The sequence below is a fragment of the Schistocerca serialis genome, chromosome 2 (genome assembly GCF_023864345.2).
Source record: "Schistocerca serialis cubense isolate TAMUIC-IGC-003099 chromosome 2, iqSchSeri2.2, whole genome shotgun sequence".
In the NCBI taxonomy this organism is placed as follows: domain Eukaryota; kingdom Metazoa; phylum Arthropoda; class Insecta; order Orthoptera; family Acrididae; genus Schistocerca; species Schistocerca serialis.
The window spans coordinates 248241652-248261382 of record NC_064639.1 but is presented as its reverse complement, the minus strand read 5'-3'; positions in this window follow the sequence as shown (position 1 = coordinate 248261382).

Below are 19731 nucleotides of genomic sequence, written 5' to 3'. Positions count from 1 at the left end.
TTGGCTGTAATACTCGATTCGAATTATGGAATATCTACTTCGTCTTCTTTGATGAAACAACTTTGGACAACTGTGCCTAATAGCTCCACTTAACCACTGGTATCGTGCGTGAAGGTATTGCTTGTGTCTTCCCACATATACACTGAAGCTCCAAAGAAACTGGTATAGGCATGCGTATTCAAATGCAGAGATACGTAAACAGGCAAAATACGGCACTGCGGTCGGCAATGCCTATATAAAACAACAAGTGTCTGGCGCAGTTGTGAGATCGGTTACTGCTGCTACAATGGCAAGTTATCAAGATTTAAGTGAACTTCACCATGGTGTTATAGTCGGCGCACGACCGATGGGACACAGCATCGACGAGGTAGCGATGAAGTGGGCATTTTCCCTTACGAATATTTACGGGTGTACCGTGAAAATCAGGGATCCGGTAAAACATCAAATCTCCGACATCGCTGCAGCCGGAAAAAAGATCCTTCAAGAACGGGACCAACGACGACTGAAGAGAATCCTTCAACGTGACACAAGTGTAACCTTTCCTCAAATTGCTGCAGATTTCAATGCAGATTGCGAATCATTCAACGAAACATCACCGATAATGGCTTTCGGAGCCGAAAGCCCACTCGTGTACCCTTGATGACTGCATGACGCAAGGCTTCACACCTCGCCTGGGTCCATCAACACCGATATTGGACTGTTGACTGGAAACACTTTGCCTGGTCGGACGAGTCTCATTTCAAATTGTATCGAGCGGACGGACGCGTACGCTGGAGGAGGCTCTGTAATGGTGTGGGAAGTGTGCAGCTGGAGTGATGTGGGACCCCTGATACGTCTAGATACGACTCTGGAAGGTGCACTTACAGAAGCATCCTCTCTGATAACCTGCATCCATTCATGTCCATCATGCATTCCGACGGACTTAGTCAATTCCACCAGGAAAATGCGGCACCTCACACGTCCTGAATTGCTACAGAGTGGTGCCAGAAACACTCTTTCTGAGTTTGAACGCTTACGCTGGCCTCCAGACTCCCCAGACATGAACATTATTGAACATATCTGGTTTTCCTTGCAACGTACTGTTCAGTAGAGATCTCCACCCCCTCTTACTCTTACAGATTTATGGACAGCCCTGCAGGATTCATGGTATCAGTTCCCTCCAGCACTACTTCAGACATTAGTCGAGTCCATGCCACGTTGCGGCACTTCCGCGCGATCGCGAGGGCCCTATGTGATGTGAGGTAGGTGTACCAGTTTTTTTGGCTCTCCAGTGTATTTTCACAACTAATTTCGAGACGTTGTTTCGTTGTGGAAGCTATTAAAATAATCTCGCATTGAAGTCCGAGGTAACTTTCGAGCTCCAGTAATACGTCGCAAACCTTAGAGATTTTGTGTTCTTTTTAATTTTGCATGCATTTTTCGTTGCTTTGCAACAGCGTTCTGAGCTGTTTTGTGTACCATGGAGCATCGACACCATATTTTATGAATTTATTCCGTATTGTGTGTGTGTGTGTGTGTGTGTGTGTGTGTGTGTGTGTGTGTGTGTGTGTGTGTGTGTGGTTTGAGGTTTTCGGGCGCTAAGCAGCATGGTCATCAGCGCCCAAACGCATAGAAACAGGAACACATGCGGTGAAGGGGCGAAGACGGACAGCGAATAAGGAGAACGACTAAAAGACACAGACCTGACGTAGTTCCAAATCCTCACACACAGAGGCAAAACAAGAGGAGAAGAAACGCACTAAAAAAGGAAAGGAAACACAAGGAAAAGAGAACAGAAATAGAAGCGAAACAAGTAGGTAATCGTGACTGGCGGACCTCTTACCTAAAACCTGGGTGAGCCGTATTAATCTCTCAACTGCATCAGATAATATTTCTTTGAATTTAAGGTACATCCGGTCTACATTTATATAGTGATTTAGGAATGAGTGAGACTGTCTCTTACGAAGGCATTAAGCGAACTTTTATCTGCTAAAAATAGAGATGTACCGCCTTTACTTTTGGTGTATTTGGATGCTGCGGTGGTCAGTGTCACGGTAACGAGTATATGGCTACTAATACCTGTATCCGTCATGTTGCTCCTATTTGTTCAGAATTATTTGTTCCTAAGCGATAAAGTATGGTTTCGCAACCATTTACACTTCGAGTGGGCTCCTGAACTACTTGCTCAACATAATTTTCAGAGAAAGCATTTAGTACAATCTATGACGATGTTGTATACCTACCATCGTCACTGAATATGTATTTTCCGCAACATATCGAGTGTAAACTGTAGGCACAAACAACCATAATTTTGTGAGTGGTGTACCTATTTGAAATGAGACTCAAGTTTTCTTCGATCTATGCAGAAGCTAAATAATCTGAGTCGGTGATCGATAAAAGAAACCAATTATTAGTTTATTCCGGTTGTCAAATATAACCTCTACCCATACTATCTCACAGGAGCAATCTATTTCAATTTCGCTACAAGATAAACCACTTATAACACCAATAAAGATGTCGCCCTCGGCTGTATTTAATCAGATCTTTCTGAACACCGTTATGTACTTTGTAAATATTGCGGGTGAACTTGTCTCCGGCTTTGGTCATATTTCGGTAGTTATAATGATTCGAGCCTCAGTGGTTTTTTTTTTTTTTTTTTTTTCGCTTGGAGCTCTCCTCCAACACGACTACGACAATTTACAACTTCAGTAGTGATTCTGGCTGTGTCTACCCTATTCGTGTGTTCGTCCTGTCGTCCTGCACTCTGTGAAACTGAAGCCCTTTCTGCACTTTCCAGAGACCCTCTGACTTAAAAAGCCATCCAGTCTATTCCACACAGCCCCCACCACCTGTGTAGCCCATCTTGAGTCCAGTAGACACCTGGCCTATTAAGCAGAACCCGAAGCAGTGACCACCCTATGGCGCAAGTCTAGGACTCTGCAACCTACACGGTCCCGGAACCGTCTGGGCCTCTGGTTCAGACCTTCCACTCGGCACTGTACGAAAGGTCTGCTACACATGGTGAGCTCTGCCTTCTTTTCGCAAGCAAGACTGGCAGTCTTTACCACATCAGCTCTTTACCGATTCAGCTGGGTGCCATATGGGCCACTACCAGTAGTTGGCTGCACTCTGAGCTCTTCACGGCATCTGAAAACACTCGTTCCACCTTTGGATTGAGTACCAGAACGGGTCTCAGACACGTAGATTTTTAATGTGGGCAACAAACGTGCGTGGGTGGCACAAATGGTGTTGCCGTTTTTCTAAGGCACATGTTAATGAGAGCTATCCCCCCATCCCCACCTCTCCCCCCCCCCCCCTCCCCCCGTCCCCGGCGTGTTCACGTCACAGGTCGGCGCGAAACAGGAGGACTAAAAAGCATAAACACCATTTGCTGCTTCGTATCACGTTCAAATATTGTGGAATGGTTTTGAACGGTCCCTAGTGGATCCACCCCGTACACTAGAGCAAAAATTGCGGTCGCACTACACTGCAAAGAGGTCAGATTACATTCGGTGGTGTTGCTGCCCCACGATGTCCTAAGAGTAGTGTTGAATAGCTCAGAGGGTGGCAGCATTGTAGGACTTTGTCAAGGGCATCTTCCTGTTGCTCTTCGCACTACGAACTTGAGCCGTGCTGCAGCTCGCGTTGGTGCTGTTTGTAGGTTTCCGCCCTCTGTTGGAGGCCAGACGGTATCGTTTAGTTGGCATGGTTGCGGTTGTTTGTCTTCTTCTCGTGTTGATTTGCGCCACTCTATTTTGCAAGCGTTGTCTGTCCGTTAGTGTCAGCACGGCGGTTATCGATATGAAGTAACTGTTACCCTATCTTTGGGGCGACGTCGTTGTTTTTCCGGGTCGTGTGAGTGCGCCAGTTCGGTTGGGGACTCAGGAGGAGCCAGGTCCGCACAGTGCCAGAGCACGACAGGACCGCTGGCGGCACGCGTGGACTGCCAGATGGAAGGGTTCCGCTCAAGAGAGCACACGACCTCGTCGTAAACCAGATCCAGCAAGCTTTAAGTTGAGTGCATTTGAATCCAAGTAGAGGAAGCTCCACCCTTGTGATATCTCGCGATTCTACAGTGACTTGGGTTCGTGTTGCTGCTCGTAGTGTCGCCGAGGCCAAGAGCAGCGAGTGGAGTGCTTGGGGAAGGCAGATCTTATTAGCTTTCCTCGTCTTCTTATTACTATTTACTGTGTTCAGCTTGTTACAATTAAGTTCAAGCAGCGGCAATTTTTCTTGCCTGGTGGCCGCTGACGCCCCTGTTACCTGCCCTGGAGGCCGATTGGTGTTTCTTCTACTTAACATAGACAAATGTAATGTATTGCGAATACATAGAAAGAAGGATCCTTTATTGTATGATTATATGATAGCGGAACAAACACTGGTAGCAGTTACTTCTGTAAAATATCTGTGAGTATGCGTGCGGAACGATTTGAAGTGGAATGATCATATAAAATTAATTGTTGGTAAGGCGGGTACCAGGTTGAGATTAATTGGGAGAGTGCTTAGAAAATGTAGTCCATCCTATACTTGAGTATTGCTCATCAGTGTGGGATCCGTACCAGATCGGTTTGACGGAGGAGATAGAGAAGATCCAAAGAAGAGCGGCACGTTTCGTCACAGGGTTATTTGGTAACCGTGATAGCGTTACGGAGATGTTTAATAAACTCAAGTGGCAGACTCTGCAAGAGAGGCGCTCTGCATCGCGGTGTAGCTTGCTCGCCAGGTTTCGAGAGGGTGCGTTTCTGGATGAGGTATCGAATATATTGCTTCCCCGTACTTATACCTCCCGAGGAGATCACGAATGTAAAATTAGAGAGATTAGAGCGCGCACGGAGGCTTTCAGACAGTCGTTCTTCCCGCGAACCATACGCGACTGGAACAGGAAAGGGAGATAATGACAGTGGCACGTAAAGTGCCCTCCGCCACATACCGTTGGGTGGCTTGCGGAGTATAAATGTAGATGTAGATGTAGATGTACTCTGGTGGTAGTGATTCCTTTCTCGTTCCGAGCGCTCTAGCACAGTATTCTGTGGACATAGTGCAGAACACCGGTTCCGGCTTTGGCGTATTGTTCCATCGTTGCATTTGGTTTATCGGACGTCAGGTAGCTTAAGCAAGATCATCGTTAGTCATTCGTTAGACTGCCACTAGTCTAAGTTACCATCTTGTGAAGTGAATGCAACTCTTGGCTGCCTATCTCATCGCTCGCGAAAATGTTTGTTGCCGGGCCTTCTTAGAGGTCGATTCCTGGAGCACCGTCTGAGGCTCCTTGGTTCTTGTAAGACATGTGTGTTCTAAAAGGAGGTCTGATGGCCAGTAGTTCAGTATAATGCACCTTCAGTCCACGCCTTCTGCGGGTATCATTTGCCTCAGTACCCTTTAAGGGACTTATGTACTGGTCCTTGTGTTTTATTATTGTTTTACTTATTACAATACCTTGTAATGCCTACAGTAAAGGTTATATATGTCTAGTTAATAGTTCTGGTCACCTTTTGGAATAAATCGAGCAGTGTAGTGTTCAGTGGATGTTAAGGGTTGTGTTACAAAGTTTACCATCATCTTATTTCACCCGTTTGGTGATCAGTTGCTTGTTTTTTTAATTAACCTGCTGTATTTGCTGTTTTACAGCAGGTTTCTAATTTTCTTATATTATTGCCATTCTTGGCGTGTAAGGCCTTCAGCCGTGTTTGTGGTCACTTGCCTTAAAATTCTAATTTGGTATTTGTATTTACGCAGTAAGCCTTTAAAACCTTATTTACTGCCATTCCTGGCGTATGATGCCTTCTGCTGTGTTTGTGGCGACTTGCCTTTAATATTTCAATACATGTAATTTGTAAGTTGCAGAGAGTTTTAAACAATTCTTAATTTAATGCCATTCCTGGCGTGTAAAGCCTTCTGCCCAGATCGCAGTGGCTTGCTTTTAACACATTATCTGCTGTACCTGTATTTAATGGTGATTTGATAAATTGTAACTCACTGAAAACACTATTATTTACACAGTTGTTTATTCCTTCATTAATAACGTGCGGTATTTTTTATTTATTGTTGAGTCTGGAATAACTAGTTGAAAATAAATTGTGTGCTACAGTAAAAGGCAACCAATAGTAACTGATTACGGCCCAGTCCACAATCGTAACCGAATCCTGCCTTCCCTTGACTACCAGCTTTCAGAACTGTCATTTTCGATTGCGAAATGTTTGGAACTCAACGCCTCAGGGAATGTAGTGGTTTCATTGACGCCATTTATATCGCATCGTGTGGTCCTTTTATGCTGATTCTGAGCGGCGGTGTGTATGGAATGTTTTCTTCGGCTACCCTCACGAAAACCACATGATTTCAATGCTGGGCGTCGCGGTCCTAACCTCAATCGCAGAGGTGTCAAAAGAAGGGGTGAAATTTGGGTAAGAGGAGCGTGACGGTCGTCAGATCGTGTGACGCGTCCACAATGGCGTTGGGCAGAATTGTGGTGATATCTGGTGCCAATGTATCATCATTAACCCAGCTTACACCTCACATATACTTCTGAGCTGTGGTCTTTCTTCGCTTGTATCGACACCTTGCTGTTTGAAGTGTCGCCGAGCACGAGGGTGACATCGCAGGCTCCATGCTACTGCACGATTAGAGGAAGGCTGTAGTCAACTTTGAGCCAAAATTCGAATTTGTGCGGTGCGATGGCAGACAATTATGGGTTTTCGAAAAAGCGACTTGCGCACTGTAGTCACAATCTTTTGTGATATATTACCAATGTACGGAATGGACAGTGTCTTGAAAGGAGGATATAAGATGAACATCAACAAAAGCAAAACGACGATAATGGAATGAAGTCCAGTTAACTCGGGTGATGCTGAGGGAATTAGATTAGGAAATGAGACGCTTAAAGTAGTAAAGGAGGTTTTCTATTTGGGGAGCAAAATAACTGGTGATGGTCGAAGTAGAGAGGATATAAAATGTACACTGGCAATGGCAAGGAAAGCATTTCTGAAGAAGAGAAATTTAACATCGAGCATAGATTGGTTGGTTGGTTTGGGGAAGGAGACCAGACAGCGTGGTCATCGGTCTCATCGGATTAGGGAAGGAAGTCGGCCGTGCCCTTTCAGAGGAACCATCCCGGCATTTGCCTGGACTGATTTAGGGAAATCACGGAAAACCTAAATCAGGATGGCCGGACGCGGGATTGAACCGTCGTCCTTCCGAATGCGAGCCCAGTGTCTAACCACTGCGCCACCTCGCTCGCTAACATCGAGCATAGATTTAAGTGCTAGAAAGTCGTTTCTGGACGTATTTGTATGGAGTGTAGTCGTGTGTGGAAGTGAAACATGGACGATAAATAGTTTGGACAAGAAGAGAATAGAAGCTTTCGAAATGTGGTGCTACAGAAGAATGCTGAAGATTAGATGGGTAGATCACATAACTAATGAGGAGGTATTGAATATAATTCGGGAGAAGAGGAGTTTGTGGCACAACTTGACAAGAAGAATGAACCGGTGGTAGGACATGTTCTGAGGCATCAAGGGATCACCAATGTAGTATTGGAGGGCAGCGTGGAGGGTAAAAATCGTAGACGGAGACCAAGAGATGATTACACTAAGCAGATTCAGAAGGATGTAGGCTGCAGTAGGTACTGGGAGATGAAGCAGCTTTCGCAGGATAGAGTAGCATGGAGAGCTGCATCAAACCAATCTCAGGGTGAAGACCACAACAACAACAACAATATTACCAATGTATGGAATGTTAGATGCACTTTTCTCCTTATCTTTTTCTTCTGTAGTGTGGTTAGTATCTATATCTTTCTTTACTTTGCCTAGCATTGCGTCAAGCATGGAATCAGTGCAGTCATTGGTAACTGCAATCTGTTTTACTATGTTTATTTACTGTTGCACTTTCTCTTGGTTCAAAGATATTTTATTTGCCCTGTGTACAACTGGTCTACACGATATTAGTTTATGAAAATCGTGATTGGCAGCAGAAAGTTATTCTATAGACAGACCTAAAATATAGGAATAGATAATGCACTACAGAGAAAAGTTCTCAGCTACTGCTAGGAGGTTATGTACACAGTAGGTATGTGCCACAAGGTACCTAACATTTCAGTTTAGGTTTGAATAGTTGCGAATTACATCTAGTTTTCAGTTCTCCTGGGAGTCTACTGAAAATATAATCGCCGGCTGAAGTGGCCGTGCGGTTAAAGGCGCTGCAGTCTGGAACCGCAAGACCGCTACGGTCGCAGGTTCGAATCCTGCCTCGGGCATGGATGTTTGTGATGTCCTTAGATTAGTTAGGTTTAACTAGTTCTAAGTTCTAGGGGACTAATGACCTCAGCAGTTGAGTCCCATAGTGTTCAGAGCCATTGGAACCATTTTTTTGAAAATATAATCTGCTGAATAACGCACACTTTTCTTTACAATACGTAAAGAAGTGTTATCCAATTGCAAATCGTTTTTCCTTCCAATGTTCACTGAATGAATGCTGCGGTTTCTTCTGAATGATTCACTGTGGTCAAAAACGAATCCCATCATAGGGTATATTTACAGGGATTGCGGAGTTAGAACTACGAGTGAAAATAAGCAAAGTGAAGCAGCACTCGCGTTTCAGTGTCCGATAGAGTGGAGATTATTCTTATACTGAAGACAGCAGCATTCAATTTCTGAACAAAATTTCGGACGTGATAACATCCAAGAAAGATTTTCATATACCCTCAGGCCCAAAATTTTAAATTGGTCCACTTTACTGACCGTTTGGCGACTTTCGAACAAAAGCGTTTCGTCTTTACAAGAATCCCATGTCAGAAACTGAATGCATCGCGCTTTGTTGTAGTTCAGAATTAAATTGTTCTCCGAAAGCCACGTTCTGATGCTACCAAATGTCCTACTACCTAGATCATTTGCTTTTCATTCACTTCTTTCACAATAACACTTGTGTCGTCAAAGACAACTGTTTTGAATCATCTCTTATGTTTGTGTGTTATGTATTGAACCGGGGACCTAAAAACGACGGAGAGGCTTCGCCCCGCCATCGCCCTTAGTGGTTCACAGCCCCACAACAGGCCACAGCAGTCCACTAATCTCACCGCCGCCCCACACCGAACCCAGGGTTATTGTGCGGTTCGGCCCCCAGTGCACCCTCCCTGAACGTCTCACTCCATACGAGTGTAACCCCAAAATGTTTGCATGGTAGAGCAATGTTGGTGTACGCGTACGTGGAGACAGTGTTTGCGCAGGAATCGCCGACGTAGTGTAACTGAGGCAGAATAAGGGGAATTAGCCCGCATTCGCAGAGACAGATGGAAAACCGCCTTAAAAACCATCCACAGGCTGGCCGGCACACCGGACCTCAACATACAGGGTGTTTCAAAAATGACCGGTATATTTGAAACGGCAATAAAAACTAAACGAGCAGCGATAGAAATACACCGTTTGTTGCAATATACTTGGGACAACAGTACATTTTCAGGCAGACAAACTTTCGAAATTACAGTAGTTACAATTTTCAACAACAGATGGCGCTGCGGCCTGGGAAACTCTGTAGTACATTTTCCACATATCCACCATGCGTAACAATAATATGGCGTAGTCTCTGAATGAAATTACCCGAAACCTTTGACAACGTGTCTGGCGGAATGGCTTCACATGCAGATGAGATGTACTGCTTCAGCTGTTCAATTGTTTCTGGATTCTGGCGGTACACCTGGTCTTTCAAGTGTCCCCACAGAAAGAAGTCACAGGGGTTCATGTCTGGCGAATAGGGAGGCCAATCCACGCCGCCTCCTGTATGTTTCGGATAGCCCAAAGCAATCACACGATCATCGAAATATTCATTCAGGAAATTAAAGACGTCGGCCGTGCGATGTGGCCGGGCACCATCTTGCATAAACCACGAGGTGTTCGCAGTGTCGTCTAAGGCAGTTTGTCCCGCCACAAATTCACGAAGAATGTCCAGATAGCGTGATGCAGTAATCGTTTCGGATTTGATAAATGGGCCAATGATTCCTTTGGAAGAAATGGCGGCCCAGACCAGTACCTTTTTAGGATGCAGGGACGATGGGACTGCAACATGGGGCTTTTCGGTTCCCCATATGCGCCAGTTCTCTTTATTGACGAAGCCGTCCAGGTAAAAATAAGCTTCGTCAGTAAACCAAATGCTGCCCACATGCATATCGCCGTCATCAATCCTGTGCACTATATCGTTAGCGAATGTCTCTCGTGCAGCAATGGTAGCGGCGCTGAGGGGTTGCCGCGTTTGAATTTTGTATGGATAGAGGTGTAAACTCTGGCGCATGAGACGATACGTGGACGTTGGCGTCATTTGGACCGCAGCTGCAACACGGCGAACGGAAACCCGAGGCCACTGTTGGATCACCTGCTGCACTAGCTGCGCGTTGCCCTCTGTGGTTGCCGTACGCAGTCGCCCTACCTTTCCAGCACGTTCATCCGTCACGTTCCCAGTCCGTTGAAATTTTTCAAACAGATCCTTTATTGTATCGCTTTTCGGTCCTTTGGTTACATTAAACCTCCGTTGAAAACTTCGTCTTGTTGCAACAACACTGTGTTCTAGGCGGTGGAATTCCAACACCAGAAAAATCCTCTGTTCTAAGGAATAAACCATGTTGTCTACAGCACACTTGCACGTTGTGAACAGCACACGCTTACAGCAGAAAGACGACGTACAGAATGGCGCACCCACAGACTGCGTTGTCTTCTATATCTTTCACATCACTTGCAGCGCCATCTGTTGTTGAAAATTGTAACTACTGTAATTTCGAAAGTTTGTCCGCCTGAAAATGTACTGTTGTCCCAAGCATATTGCAACAAACGGTGTATTTCTATCGCTGCTCGTTTAGTTTTTATTGCCGTTTCAAATATACAGGTCATTTTTGAAACACCCTGTATAATCCGCCAGGCGAATCCGTGCTGGGGACTGGCACGCCTTCCCGCTCGGGAAGCAGCGCGTTAGACCGCGCGGCTATCCGGGCGGGCTCTCTCATATTTACTGGTAGATAATTTCATATATTGTACTTTAATACATGCACACATCATTGTGTTGGTTGTGATTTCTCTGCGTCGAACAGTCTCCCCACAAACACGTGACAAACCTTGCGACCTAATGCATTTTGCATGGTCGTACTGCACCACTAAGTGGACTACGCTTGTCGATTTAGACTCACCGTTTTGCGTCTAAGTGTCCACACGTCAACATCTTGGCTGATGGCCAGGGAAAAATAAGCATTAATGGCTTGCTCTTGCCCCATGTACTTGGAGGTACTAACCAACTTAAAAACCTACGACTAGTAATGGCTGTAATTATTATTCTGCCAATGACGTGAATACTGATGTAATGTTGTTCGGTACATCATCCTCAGTCCCCAACATAAATATTTGCACTTACTGCAGTTACACCCTGTATATCAAAAAGACAACAAACCCAGAACAGACTCCGATGGCACACTTGATTCCAGTCAGATTTAAAACTCTTCCCCATTTGTTGGCACTAAAGGACAACCTTCTGCTTTCCAGATATGAAATGAAATATTGTTGACCTTGTTCCCTGATGCCATTATGCATTGTCGACACTAGCATTTGCGTATCTTAAATCAAACAAAATGCCTTCTGTCCGTGACTCATCGTTTAGCTCTGCCAGTGGATCACACACAAAAAAATAATTTGAATTTTCTGTTCATATTCCTTTCGTGAAGTGAAACTGCGCATCTGATAACAAATTATCTGTACTTGGGTGTGCCTCCTCTCCCTATAAAGCTGTTGCCTTTAAACTAAATAATCTAGTCCAGTAGAACAATGACTTATTTTACGACACATATAGACCATTAACTTCCAGGATGAATTATATAAAAATAATGACATATTTTACGTACTGAGTCAATTTATATTTGAGACAGACCTTAAAAGGTTTTGGATAGTACAAATAGAATAATTACACAGCGATACGAAGAATACAAAAAGCAATCGACACATTTTACAAATAATTACTAGATTATCGTATTGGAGAGAAGAACAGAATAAATACGGATTTTTAAATTTTCATTCTCATTCTTTTTTCTTTTTTTTTGTATTGTGTCAGGTCTGTTGCTGAGTTGGATGTGTTAGTAATATACGATTTTTCAAACATATCGCTGGGCAAGTCAGCCTTATCTTCTAGTTTATATTTGGCGTGCCTGTCTCTAAAACTTCTCTCTTATACTGCTTCTAGCACCAAGCGAACTTTTATTGTGTGTCTTAACAGATGTCCCACTAATCCACACATCCTTAAAGTATTGATTTTCGATAGACTTCTTCCCTCGTCTATTCTCTCTCATTCTTCAATTCGCTCTTTCTCTGCCCATGTAATTTATGACATCCTTGTGCAGCACCTTTCAGGTGTTCCCAGTTCCTTCTTCTCTACGTTCTCACAGTATAAATTTGATAATACTTATGCTTCAGATGTAATGATCAGTAAAATCCTCTTGAAATCCAATATTTTATTTCATTTGAATTCATTTGTTGAAGAAAGCCTTCTTAAATAGTGTCAATCTGATTTTCTTGTCTTCTTTGCTTCGAGTTTTGTGTTGCTATGGTTTCTATTTAGTGCAATTCTGCTATGTATTTTCACTTTTGCTACTGGAGAAGTTGCTACTCCCTTTTTATTACTCTCCATCATTTTAGAATTTGCTTAGTTTACTTTTAAACAAATTTCTGTGTTAAGCAGACTTTTCATTCCCTTGAAATGTTCCACGAAGTCACCTTAATTTCGACCAGAAGAATTAAGTCTTCCGCGGTTTCGTTACCTGCTGCTACAGATACAACGAATCGGACCCTCGCTACACCACAAGGTCGCGTGAAGAGGTCAGCTGTTTTCGCCGGCCAGCACCCCGTCATCAGTGACGTCACGTTTCCTGCGAATTCACGTGCCAGCTATCGACCAGTATATCTCGGATAGTGCGCGTGACGTCAGAACTGGTGTCTGGCGCCACCCTCCGCCAAACAAAAGGCCAATGACCGGGGGTCGACCGCACTTTGCAGCGCCCAAAACGGTGTGGGTGTGCTGTTTATGAGCTCTAGGTGTCTAATAGCCCTCCCACTCAGTGTCAGTGGGACAAACTGCTTGCTGTGGTACACACGTAGGAGACCCACGTTGGCAATGGCATCCAGGTAACAAATACTCATTACTTCTATGAGATACGCCAAGCACATTCGCATCAATCTTCTGCCATATATCCCTATCCGTATTATTGCTGTATGTATTTATAAATATTTTTGCGTTTTATTGTTGCGAAAGCGTATAGAAATAACTCAAATATATGGAATTGTGAAAAAAATCAGAAAAGTTCCATCTTATGTTGGAGGCTCAATTAAATTTACGGAATCTCATTAACAGAACTTCGAAAAGCGGCATTAAAGAGACGTGTTGAATATGAGGAAATGTTTTATGGACGAATGATATACAAAAACGTAAAACATAAAACAATCTAGTACTGTGGAAATCCTGAGTAGGTAACAATTAAATGGAAGCAGCATTGATGTACTGAAGCAGAAGACTGAAGTTAAAGCCAACGTGCAAATACGTAACATTTAAGAATCGTGCAGCGTGGAGAAAGCATTTGCTTGGCAAATTTGCTGATGAGCTTCAATTAAGAGTCGTTAGCAGATATTGTGTGGATTGAATGTATGTTTAGTATGTGGTAAAAAATGAAACGAAAAATTAACTCTGTTGTACTTAATAAATTCTAAAAATGATTATTGATGTACACAGACGTAGTGCCAGTAATGAAACTATTTTCTAGGACTATGTTCTTTTATTTGATTATGTTTATTCACTAATTTTGTAATGAAATTCGAAATAATGATGCAAACTAGTGATTTTCGAGTCATTTTAGAATAACAGAGATGGCACTTAATATTTTAATAAATTGTGATAAGGACTGCTTTTTGTTAAGCTGATACAGACCACATTTGTGGATCCAATTGCAACTGGAGCTGTCGTATTCGTCATTATTGGATTACGGTTGCGTGTCAGCACCTAAGTTCTCATCATGGAGAAACTTAAATTCAAATTGACCACCACTGTATTATAATTTCAATGCGAGATATATGAAATGTGGTGAGAGATAAAAAAATGAAATTACTTCGAGGCACATCTCAGCTGCTATATACCTCTATGAAATCTCTGAAAATTAGAGGCGAGGAACAGTGCCGTAATATTATTATATCTGTATAAATAGAAAATTATTTGAATTACACTATCAGTGTATGAAATATTCTTCGACACTGTTATTCCGTTTTTTTGTCTTCTTTGTTTCGGGTCTTGTGATGCCATAGTCAAGACAGTTGACAACGGTTTCATATCCTGTTCAGCAACCAGGTAAGAGTTGTGTGAACGTTTTCCTAACTACACTGTTGATAACGTATTTCTGAAACAATATAAGATATCGTAATTCTATTTTTACTCAGTTAAACTGTAAGAAACTCCTCAATACGCAATTGATAATGTCTTGCCTGAGCTGAGTTAGTTACAGATGTATCGGTATCAAGTTCACTTTAATAAATGAAACTATAGTGATTTCTCCTGCTTGTATTGTAACACTCAAAGAGACCTATTCAGACGCATTTCAGTCTTCGAAGTCCGTTGAGTAGTTGCGGCGGAATTACAGTGAATGCTAACTTAGGATTATTTGTTTTGAACATCGAATCGATTGCTGCCGTGTATAGAAGCTAATTTTATTGCACACAGCTGTCGCGTTTAGCTGATGGCACGCTCCAGTTGACGCAGCTAAGAGCCTAATTACAAATTCGGAATGTCTGAGGAAAGCTTAGTTTAAAACAGATAATAATCTCGCATGGCTACATCTGTCTGGACAGGCTTACCAAATGGTAGACAAGAACGTAAGCTACCTTTACAGTTCTGCTCTTGTTTCTGCAACAGGGTTGTAGAAACATGAATTCCATAAACTGAATGGATTTATGAAAGGGGAGATATTGGTATAATGATTTTTAATAATAATTTCACTAGTACAAACAAAGTTTCGATGTGAACACATAGTAAAATTACACTAGAGTGACAGAAGTCACGGCATACCTCCTAATACACTGCCGGACCTACTTCTGTCGGGCGTAGTGTAGTAGCTCGACGTGGCATGGACTCAGTAAGTTATTGGAAGTCCCCTGCAAAAATATTGATCCTTGTTGTCTTCATAACCACCCACAACTGCGTAAGTATTCGCGGTGCAGGATTTTGTGCACGAACTGACATCACGATTATGTCCCACAGATGATCAATGGGATTCATGTCGGGCGATCGGGATGGCTAAACCATTCGCTCACATCGTCCTCAATGTTCTTCAAACTAGTAGCGAACAGTTGAGACCCGGTGATTTTGCGCATTGTCATCGATAAAAATTCGATCATTGTTTGGGAACATGAAGTCAATGAACGACTGCAAATAGTCTCTAAGTAGTCGAACATCCAAAGGACCCAGTCTATTCCATGTAAAGACCCACACTATTACGGAGCCACCAACAGCTTGCACAGTGCCTTGTTGACAAGTTGGTTGTGGAGTCTGCGCCACACTCAAATCCTACTATCAGCTCTTACGAACTGAAGTCGGGACTGATCTGATCACGTCACGGTTTCCCAGTCGTCCAGGCTCCAACCGACATGATCACGAGCCCAGGAGAGGCACTGCAGGCGATGCCGTGGTGTTAGCAAGGGCACTCGCGTAGGTCGTCTGCTGCCACAGCCCATTAACGCCAAGTTTCGCACACTGTTCTAACGGATACGAACAACGTACTCGCTCATTGATTTCTGTGGTTATTTCACACATTGTTGCTTGTCTGTTGGCACTGACATGTCTACGAAACGCCGTTAAGCGAAGGCTGTCGGCCACTTTGTTGTCTGTGGCGAGAGGCAATGGCTAAATTTGGTATTCTGTGCAGGCTCTTTCCGAAATGGAATGTCCCGTGCGTCTAGCTCCAGCTTGCATTCCGCATTCAAGGTCTGTTAATTCCTGTCGTATGGCCGTAATCACGTCGAAAACCTTTTCCCATGAATCACCAGTGTACAAATGACAGCGCCGCAAACGTACCGCCCTTTTACACCTTGTGTGCGCGATACTACCACCATTTGTTTATGCGGACATCGCCATCCCGTAACTATGTCACCTCAGTGTACAGCAGTAATGGCAACAAAATAAAGACACAAAGTAGAGGTGTCATATGCACTTCCATTAAAACCCATTTGCAACATCAAGATTGTGTTTGCTCCATATCCGTCGTGACATATTCCCTTATTACGGTGTGCAGTCATTTTCCATTCTTTACAGACGAATGGAAAAACTGGTGGAAGCCGACTTCGGGGAAGATGAGTTTGGATTCCGTAGAGATATTGTAACACGTGAGACAATACTGAACCTACGACTTATCTTAGAAGATAGATTAAGGAAAGGCAAACCTGCATTTCTAGCATTTGTAGACTTAGAGAAAGCTTTTGACAACGTTGACTGGAATACGCACTTTCAAATTCTGAAGGTGGCAGGGGTAAAATACAGGGATCGAAAGGCTATTTACAAATTGTACAGAAACCAGATGGCAGTTATAAGAGTGGAGGGGTATGAAAGGGAAGCAGTGGTTGGGAAGGGAGTGAGACAGGGTTGTAGCCTCTCCCCGATGTTATTCAATCTGTATATTCAGCAAGCAGTAAAGGAAACAAAAGAAAAATTCGGAGTAGGTGGTGGTGGTGGTTGTTGGATGTTTAAGGGGGACTAAACAGCGAAGGTCATCAGTCCCCCATCGGAGTAGGTATTAAAATCCATGGAGGAGAAATAAAAACTTTGAGGTTCGCCGATGACATTGTAATTCTGTCAGAGACAGCAAAGGACTTGCAAGAACAGTTGAACGGAATGGACAGTGTCTTGAAAGGAGGATATAAGATGAACATCAACAAAAGCAAAACGAGGATTATGGAATGTAGACGAATTAAGTCGGGTGATACTGAGGGAATTAGATTAGGAAATGAGACACTTAAAGTAGTAAAGGGGTTTTGCTATTTGGGGAGCAAAATAACTGATGATGGTCGAAGTAGAGAGGATATAAAATGTAGACTGGCAATGGCAAGGAAAGCGTTTCTGAAGAAGAGAAATTTGTTAACATCGAGTATAGATTTAAGCGTCAGGAAGTCGTTTCTGAAAGCATTTGTATGAAGTGTAGCCGTGCATGGAAGTGAAACATGAACGATAAATAGTTTGTACAAGAAGAGAATAGAATCTTTCGAAATGTGGTGCTACAGAAGAATGCTGAAGATTAGATGGGTAGATCACATAACTAATGAGGAGGTTGTTGTTGTTGTGGTCTTCAGTCCTGAGACTGGTTTGATGCAGCTCTCCATGCTACTCTATCCTGTGCAAGCCTCTTCATCTCCCAGTACCTACTGCAACCTACATCCTTCTGAATCTGCGTAGTGTATTGATCTCTCGGTCTCCCTCTACGATTTTTACCCTCCACGCTGCCCTCCAATGCTAAATTTGTGATCCCTTGATGCCTCAAAACATGTCCTACCAACCGATCCCTTCTTCTAGTCAAGCTGTGCCACAAACTTCTCTTCTCCCCAATCCTATTCAATACCTCCTCATTAGTTACGTGATCTACCCACCTTATCTTCAGCATTCTTCTGTAGCACCACATTTCGAAAGCTTCTATTCTCTTCTTGTCCAAACTGGTTATCGTCCATGTTTCACTTCCATACATGGCTACACTCCATACAAATACTTTCAGAAACGACTTCCTGACAATGAAATCTATACTCGATGTTAACAAATTTCTCTTCTTCAGAAATGATTTCCTTGCCATTGCCAGTCTACATTTTATATCCTCTCTACATCGACCATCATCAGTTATTTTACTCCCTAAATAGCAAAACTCCTTTACTACTTTAAGTGTCTCATTACCTAATCTAGTCCCCTCAACATCACCCGATTTAATTTGACTACATTCCATTATCCTCGTTTTGCTTTTGTTGATGTTCATCTTATATCCTCCTTTCAAGATACTGTCCATTCCGTTCAACTGCTCTTCCAAGTCCTTTGCTGTCTCTGACAGAATTACAATGTCATCGGCGAACCTCAAAGTTTTTACTTCTTCTCCATGAATTTTAATACCTACTCCGAATTTTACTTTTGTTTCCTTTACTGCTTGCTCAATATACAGATTGAATAACATCGGGGAGAGGCTACAACCCTGTCTCACTCCTTTCCCAACCACTACTTCCCTTTCATGCCCCTCGACTATTATAACTGCCATCTGGTTTCTGTACAAATTGTAAATAGCCTTTCGCTCCCTGTATTTTACCCCTGCCACCTTCAGAATTTGAAAGAGAGTATTCCAGTTAACATTGTCAAAAGCTTTCTCTAAGTCTACAAATGCTAGAAACGTAGGTTTGCCTTTTCTTAATCTTTCTTCTAAGATAAGTCGTAAGGTTAGTATTGCCTCACGTGTTCCAACATTTCTACGGAATCCAAACTGATCTTCCCCGAGGTTGGCTTCTACTAGTTTTTCCATTCGTCTGTATAGAATTCGCGTTAGTATTTTGCAGCTGTGACTTATTAAACTGATAGTTCGGTAATTTTCACATATGTCAACACCTGCTTTCTTTGGGATTGGAATTATTATATTCTTCTTGAAGTCTGAGGGTATTTCGCCTGTCTCATACATCTTGCTCACCAGATGGTAGAGTTTTGTCATGACTGGCTCTCCCAAGACCATCAGTAGTTCTAATGGAATGTTGTCTACTCCCGGGGCCTTGTTTCGACTCAGGTCTTTCAGTGCTCTGTCAAACTCTTCACGCAGTATCTTATCTCCCATTTCATCTTCATCTACATCCTCTTCCATTCCCATAATATTGTCCTCAAGTACATCGCCCTTGTATAAACCCTCTATATACTCCTTCCACCTTTCTGCCTTCCCTTCTTTGCTTAGAACTGGGTTGCCATCTGAGCTCTTGATATTCATACAAGTTGTTCTCTTTTCTCCAAAGGTGTCTTTAATATTCCTGTAGGCAGTATCTATCTTACCTCTAGTGAGATAAGCCTCTACATCCTTACATTTGTCCTCTAGCCATCCCTGCTTAGCCATTTTGCACTTCCTGTCGATCTCATTTTTGAGACGTTTGTATTCCTTTTTGCCTGTTTCATTTACTGCATTTTTATATTTTCTCCTTTCATCAATTAAATTCAATATTTCTTCTGTTACCCAAGGATTTCTATTAGCCCTCGTCTTTTTACCTACTTGATCCTCTGCTGCCTTCACTTCTTCATCCCTCAGACCTACCCATTCTTCTTCTACTGTGTTTCTTTCCCCCATTCCTGTCAATTGTTCCCTTATGCTCTCCCTGAAACTCTCTACAACCTCTGGTTCTTTCAGTTTATCCAGGTCCCATCTCCTTAAATTCCCACCTTTTTGCAGTTTCTTCAGTTTCAATCTGCAGTTCATAACCAATATATTGTGGTCAGAATCCACATCTGCCCCTGGAAATGTCTTACAATTTAAAACCTGGTTCCTAAATCTCTGTCTTACCATTATATAATCTATCTGATACCTTTTACTATCTCCAGGATTCTTCCAGGTATACAACCATCTTTTATGATTCTTGAACCAAGTGTTAGCTATGATTAAGTTATGCTCTGTGCAAAATTCTACAAGGCGGCTTCCTCTTTCATTTCTTCCCCCCAATCCATATTCACCTACTATGTTTCCTTCTCTCCCTTTTCCTACTGACG